This window comes from Somniosus microcephalus, chromosome 25, assembly GCF_052327205.1.
Source record: "Somniosus microcephalus isolate GS21.2 chromosome 25, FLI_Smic_1.0, whole genome shotgun sequence".
Lineage (NCBI taxonomy): Eukaryota > Metazoa > Chordata > Chondrichthyes > Squaliformes > Somniosidae > Somniosus > Somniosus microcephalus.
This window is the reverse complement of record NC_141011.1, coordinates 57,512,486-57,520,145: the sequence shown is the minus strand read 5'-3', so window position 1 is coordinate 57,520,145 and position 7,660 is coordinate 57,512,486. Positions and strand designations below refer to the sequence as shown.

The window sequence follows — 7,660 nt, the reverse complement described above, 5'->3', positions numbered from 1 at the left end:
AGAAAACCTACAATACTCATCTATGTCAGTCCTCCAGAACTGATAATTCAACAGATGCTGGCAAGCAGTCAGTCACACTGTTGATTTGGACTGAGATTGAAAGTGAATGCAGTGTGCAAAGAAGTTGCTAAGTTAGCTTGTGGCTCATAGATAGCACACATTACGAAGCAGCTGATGGGGGAAACATTAATCATACTATTGGCAGTGAGATGGAAAAGCTAAAACTGTCAGAGAGAATTGATTAAAGAGAATTAATAATACTCTGCAGTGAAGAAACTATCTAACCACATAAAAGGATTACTGTTCTGCTTCATTATCTTCTATATACATATCTTTGTTCTTTGACTGGATGAGCCTCATTTATGAAATAGTTTAATATCAGTGTAAGTAATGTAGCCAAGCATCAAATTCAAGTGTTTATTTGTACATGATTTGTAATTCTAATGATGTTCATAACTTGGCAAACTTTCTAACAGTTCTGCAAACATTTTTTTTGAATAATCCATAATAATTTAAACACCTACTTCAACAACTTAATTCTCTATAAAACTCACCACCATCCAACACATGAACACTGCTAGCTCTTCACCCTCCTGGTCAAGGTACAAGCTTATCACCGGGATAGATAATCCAACCTTCCTCCATTGCAACCTTCCTCGTCTTTCTGCACTTGGACACTACTGTGGTCATGGTTCAGATGAGCTCTACTTCATCATAGAATGATAGAATGATACAGCACAAAAGGAGGTCATTCAGCCCATCGTGCCTGTGCCAGCTCTTTGGTGGAGCTATCCAATTAATCCCACTCCCCTACTCTTTCCCCAGAGCCCTGTATACCCAGGCCCAAATCATTAATATATATCAAAAAGAGCAGTGGTCCCAACACCAACCCCTGTGGACACTACTGCACACTTCCCTCCAGTCTTAAAAACATCCATTCACCATTGATTTCTGCTATCTTTCCCTTAGCCAATTTTGTACCTATGCTGCTGTTGTTCCTTTAATCCAATGGGCTTTAATTTTGCTAACAAGTCTATTATGTCTTCCTACTCTTTACAAGCTTGATAGTGCCTGGGCCTTCAGCACCAAAAGAAGGACAACGGAAGATAATGTGCGCCCATGGACATAGTCAACCAAATGCTATTAACCTCTTTGCTCCCGGACATGTGACATAAATTAATGATACACAACATGAGTTAGAGTGTGGAGCATCCGTGAAAGGAACCAACGTATACATGTTTCATCTTAGAAGCGAGAGGGGAAGATTATGAACTCATAGTAAGTTATGTAAACCTACTTATTAAATATAATAAATTCAATATGTAGTATGCTATAACTTGATGTATTACAGGTGTAGACTAAATTATGATAATAGACAGAATCTTATTTTATTAACATATACATTTTATTCAGGATCAGCCAGCTGAACATGCTGAAGGTGCTTTAATACTTTCCATTTGAACAAAATGACTTACTTCTCTTCACAATGTTGAAATTCTCATTAGTAGAAATTAAAAGTGAAAATTTATGCACAATTACAGCCTCAACTACCACACAATTTAATCACTGATCACAGAGCTAGTTTTGAGTTTCTAGCTTATTGACTTTTGGCACTTAAAATATTAATTCGTGTCAACATGCAACCTGGTGAAGTCAGTTGGTAACCGGATCACATCCATTGCACGAAGGGTCCTTGGCCCGAAGTGTTGACTCTGTTTCTCTCTCCTCGATGCTGCCTGACCTGCTGAGTGTTTCCAGCATTTTCTGTTGTCACATCCACTGCAGTTCGTTTCCAAGTTGACACTTTTAAAGGAATACGGACTCCGGGAGCACAACCCTGGAACTCCTCTGCCAGCCCTGCTGAAACTCAAAAGCTGAAACTCAGGGTCAGGGTCCTCCAAGAGTAGACATTGGTGGTGTGGGGGACATCTGCAATCTCCCCCCTCACACCCCGCCACGATCAAAGACCCCAGAAACATGGACAGAATCTGGCCAGTCAAGGGTAATGTACATGGTACTCCTCCTGGAAAGTGAATTGTGGACCTGTTTCAGAGGGCCTTAAAACATTTTTAAAACTCCCCCCACCCCCACCATCTTCAGGGGCTCAGGCCCCGACCTCAGCCTGGACCCCCCAGTGTGGCAATCTTTTGTCTTTCAGGAGTCTGGAATTCCTCATCTCATTTGGCACACCCTCCTCCAATCTTAGGCCTGCCTCTTTAAGACCGAGGAGGTGAGGGCTCTCAGCCTTGGGGAGTCCGTGCCTCATCCTCTCCACATTTACGGCTTTCCATCGGGGTCCCAGCGCAGTTTGCAGCTGTTCTGTTGGACGTTGGTCAGAGCTACATTGGGAGTCCACCATTTGCAGGTCACCGTCTTCATAACAAAATGTTTGGCAAACCTTCTTTCATTTGTCCACAAACATAATACAACGGAATAAACTGTCATCCATATTACAATCATCCGACTTGCCTAGAAGATGAAAATAATGTCGGCTAAATAGTGCGACTGAAAAGGATCAACAAATACAGAGTTAGCAAAAGTCCATAAAACTGATTTGTTTGATGTCTTTTATAAATTCATCGAACTAAAAAAATTGCATAAAGGCAAAAAAATCTTTTCCACTTTAGCCACATGTTCTTAAATATTTTATAGACCTTATTGAAGATTGTAAACTATTAAATGGTATAAATAAGGTCAAGCAGATTATTACTTCAAAAGACATGAAGAAAATAAGACCAGAGGCTATGAATGAAAATGAATGAAAAGTAAATTGAGAACAAATATCAGAAAGTACTTTGTTACTCAAATGAGCAATAAATGATTGGAACGTTCTACCAAAAAAGGCGAAAGCATTGGTGCCATGATGGCAGAATTAATGAGTTTGAGGCGTGAGTGTTGCTGCTTTGATTGGCCTTTTCTCAGCCCTAACTTTTCTTATGTTTGCATAAAAGGTAATTGAGTTAAAGGACAAAGGGAGAAAAATTGGGTTGCTTTGTACCATCTGTTAGTGCCCCCGGGGGGCACTAACGGGGCACGAAGCCCCTCGTGCCCATGCGCGGTGCCGCTAACACCTCCCATGAAATTCAGCGGGAGGTTAGCAGCAGTGGTAGCCGGTAGTGCCCCGCAGCGCTGCACCACCGGCGATGACCTATCCCCGGACAATATGTCCAACAGGGTCAGGGGGCGTTTTTGCAGCTGTGGCGGCGCAAGTTAAAGGGCAGGTGTCGGGCGGCCATTTTTTTTTTAGGCCGACTGCCAGCACCTGCCCCCTTCCCCTTTTTTATTTGGGGTGCCAGCCGCGATCGGTCAGCCCGGCGCTCCTCTTGATTGCCGGGCTGTTTCCATGGCACCCCGCTCCCCGGTGATCCAGCAGGGCTCCAGTGTGCGCAGCGCTGGGCCCCTCCCCTTTAATCAGGAGAGGAGGCCTGCAATGATGCGGCGCTACGTGCCGACACGCGTGGTGCTGTTGCATGTAGCGCCGCGATATTCAGTTGTAGCGCCCCAAGAGGGAGGTGGAGCTTCCAGTAGCCCCGCCTCCTGCTCGGGGCATCACCACTGAATTTACGACGCAGAGGCGCTAACTTTTTTGGGGGCTAAAAGTAGCGCCCCGGTGAAGTTAGCCCCCCAAAGGGAGCACCACAGAATTTCTCCCCCAAACAATGAAGACTGAACGACAGTGAAAGAATGAGGTTTCTGTACCTGGAGCCTTCTGAGGTTTCTTTTGTCCTGGTTTATGAACACATTTTCTATCCTGAAGAGTTTAAAACAGTTCAATAATCAGATGTCTTCGGGTTCTGTTCCACATTATTTTTTTATTTTGTTTATTTCCGCTGCCTCTGCAAACTCTGTCGAACATTTAAAACTGAGAAAACAACCCTTCCATTGCCGTTCCGCAGCCAATGGCTAGGAAGTAAATAATCGGAGTCTCCCCTTTAATTTTCTCTCCTTCCCTCAGAGAAAGTGACTGAGCTTTTGGGGGCGTCTCCAGATAGTTGTAGCTACGATTGAGAACTTACCATGTGAGACATCACAAGGCTGAACCCTAATTCCTGTCACTCTCTAATACTGTGCACTACACTACTGCGGCCTCAGTCTTGTTTCTGGTGTATTGTCCAAATTGCAATATGTTCCTTGGCAAATGCCTCAGTCTAACAAAAAAAATCTATCAAGCACAATTGACTTTTGTCATGATTGAAACATGTTATTTCACTGTTGAAACCAATTTAGAATTCATTCTGACATGGACACTGACCTCAACAAACCCCAATCTGGAGCAACCTCTCAGAAAGGTGAACGTGATGTCTGATTCAAGGAGGAATTTCAGCACACTTTTTTCCTGCTCTTGGAGTAACATCATTCATAAAATTATCACTAATTAATTCTCAAAAAGGCTGGTATTCTCAAACAATCTCACCAAATACTCTCAACTAATGCGGTACCACATCCTAACAGAAATGTATGTGTATCTGTTCTATTCTGTATTGCTTATGCATCTTAAATGGGCGTCTTCTAAAACTGGCACAAATTCTACTCAACATGAAGCCATCAAGCATCTTTCAGAAACACACAGCTCCTAAAAATCTTCTTACTCTTTATTATGCCTTTGGCATTATCCTATTAATATTTCATGTAAAATATTTCACAGGACTTAACAAATACCACCTTTCTTGGCTGCTTTCCCCAGTACAACTTGCAGCTGCCTCAGTATTGCAGTTACTTTATCTGTCAAAACTTAACATGGGTTATTCCTGGCCCTTTGTCTGATAAGCACAAAATAGAGCAACTCCCTGTCCTCATCGCTCTTGTTGACAGCCTATAATTTCAAGCATTTCAAGTAACTCTTTCATTGCATTGAAATAAAGGCACTTTTGTCTGTGTGTTGCTGTAGGTCAAATTTATTGGTTTTCAGTTGCTTCAGTGGCAGTTTATTAAATAAAAAAATTACAATATGCAACATGCTTAGATCAAATTGTTTAATTAAACTCTAGATGGGAGAAATTCATTATAGCCCAGGAATGGGCACTAACTTTAGAAAAATTTGAGAATTAGCACCAGGCGCTAATGATTCAGATTGCATGCAAAATTCAGTCTCATTGCACAAAGAAAGGATTGGAGTGCTAAATCAAGTGCTAATGGCCTAGCTCAGTGGCGTTAAATTTGAAGCACTGACCAATATCAGGTGCAGTCTAATCACAAGTCATCATTGCCACAGGCTCTTTCCAGTTCTTAAAGGGGAGGTTCATTGATGCTGCAGAACCTCATTCTCATCATTGCTGCCAGTACAGCCCCATTAATGTAACGAACTGTAGCACTTTGATATGTTGTGAGAATAAATGTAACTAATTGTTAGTAGCCACAACACTCCTGATGCTAAACAACCTTTAAATGACTGATTTAAACTGTTGCACAATGTTAAACTGACAAGGAAGCAGTGAAACCGCACTAACCTGGCAGCTGCGACTCATTACTCATGAGCCCTTTAATTAGCACCCCTGGAGCCAGCATCCACCTGCTTGACGCCTCCTCTGCCTGTTGGGGTGAGGTGCTAAGACAAGGGGGCGACAATGAATTTTGCAGATCGGGCGTCCAGTGAGCGTTGCACGCTCACTGTTGTCATGATCTGCCTGGCGCTGAAGTCCCCAGTGCTAACTGGTAGCAGCAGTGCTATGGGGGGGGGGCCAGATTTGGCGTGTGCCGCTGGATGCGCCTCACCGCAGCGCTGCTGCATCAGCATCCCGTTTGCACCCCCGCCAGGCTCTAACTGAAGGTGCTAAGGTAACAAATTTCTCCCCCAAAGAGTTATAAGAACATGAGGATGTAAGAAAGTATGGAAGAAGAAAAAGTAATCTGGCCCATCAGCTCAGCTTCAATCACAGATGATGTACCATTTATACAATCGTGAATTCTACCCTATTTGGTAATTACCTGAGCCTTCCCTCAGTGTCCGCCTGTGGCCTCCGGCTCTCCTGGACATCCTCTCCTGCCCATCAGCTGCTTTCCACCCATTTTAGGCGAGCATTGGATCGGCAGCATCTACATAGAAACATAGAAGATAGGAGCAGGAGTAGGCCATTCGGCACCTCGAGCCTGTTCCGCCATTTAATGAGATCATGGCTGATCATCCAAATTCAGTACCCTGTCCCTGCTTTCTCCCCATATCCCTTGATCCCTTTAGCCTTAAGAAATATATCTAACTCCTTCTTGAATATATTTAATAAGTTGGCCTCAACTGCCTTCTGTGGTAGAGAATTCCACAGGTTCACCACTCTCTGGGTGAAGAAATTCCTCCTCATCTCAGTCCTAAATGGCTTACCCCTTATCTTTAGACTGTGACCCCTGGTTCTGGACTCCCCCGCCTTCGGGAACATCCTTCCTGCATCTAGTCTGTCTAGTCCTGTTGAATTTTATAGGTTTCGATGAGATCCCCTCTCAATCTTCTAAACTCCAGTGAGTATAAGCCCAATCAACCCAATCTCTCTTCATATGTCATTCCTGCCATCCCAGGTATCAGTCTGGTGAATCTTTGCTGCACTCCCTCCATGGTAAGAACATCCTTCCTCAGATAAGGTGACCAAAACTGCACACAATACTCAAGATGTGGTCTCACCAAGGCCCTGCACAATGTAGATGAGGTCCAGGAGTTAAAATACTCCAGGCCTCAAACTCACTCCGCCCCCCATCCGCCTGAAACCACTCGGCGTTAAAATTGATCCCATGTCAAAAACAGGGGCAGAGTTAACGTTGAAGGTTTGGTGGTGGCGGGGGGGGGGGGGGGTCTCGAAGTCCAGATTTGGCCAGCTTGCCATGACACTGCCATGAAGACATCCTTCACGTCAGTCTTGAATCGGCAATGCCATTGCAATCGGGAATTTAAAAGTTAAGTGACTAATTTCTTTGCAGTCAGTTTTGGACAAGTCCTGATGTAGAAAATTAGTTTCAAAGATCAGCAAACTGCATAATGGGGGTGTTTCTCTGCCCGCCATAATCTGCTAAAATCCAGCTGTTGACAAGCCTGCCACCAGCCCAGCTTTTTCTTCTCTTCTGACGAAAGGTCATCGACCTGAAACGTTAACTCTGTTTCTCTCTCCACTGATGCTGCCTGACCTGCTGAGTGTTTCCAGTATTTTCTGTTTTTATTTTTCTTTAAAAGCAGAAAAACATACGCTTTCAACATTTGGAAATAACCCCAGGGCCTAGCCTCCATCACATCTTCTGTGCAAGGATGATTACACACCATGCAAGTAGTCTTAGGTGGCATTTCAAACAATGTGCAACAGTTTGGGTAACATTAGAAGCATTTATCTGTTGGAGCTACAAAGTTCAAGTTGAACCACGGTGGAGCTGGAAGTTTTGCTGCACAAGATTTGATGCTTCATGTTTAGCTGCGCCACGTTGAGGGCACAGTGCCCGAACATGCATACAAGGTGCATAGACTTTGGGGGAAAAATGTGGTTGGTTAGCGCCTCCCGTTAGCGCCTGGCGGGGGTGCTAACGGGACACTGATGCAGTAGCGCCAGGGTGAGGCGAATCCAGTGCCGCACGGCAAATCCGGCTCCCCGATGCGCCGCCGCTACCAGTTACCACCGGGAACCTCACCGCCAGGCAGATCATGATGTCAGTGAGCATGCAACTAAGCTTTGCATCAACTGAACCTGTTGAT

General features: G+C 44.2%; 1 long non-coding RNA gene across 1 annotated transcript; it reads right to left on the bottom strand.

Annotated features, from left to right (window-relative positions):
* Nucleotides 1-1,372: 1,372 nt before the first annotated feature.
* On the bottom strand, nt 1,373-6,757 carry LOC147100924 (uncharacterized). Its single transcript, XR_015073590.1, has 2 exons — nt 5,926-6,757; nt 1,373-2,469 (listed from the first exon to the last, which is right to left on the bottom strand). It is a non-coding gene; the product is annotated as an uncharacterized LOC147100924 (long non-coding RNA).
* Nucleotides 6,758-7,660: the final 903 nt, after the last annotated feature.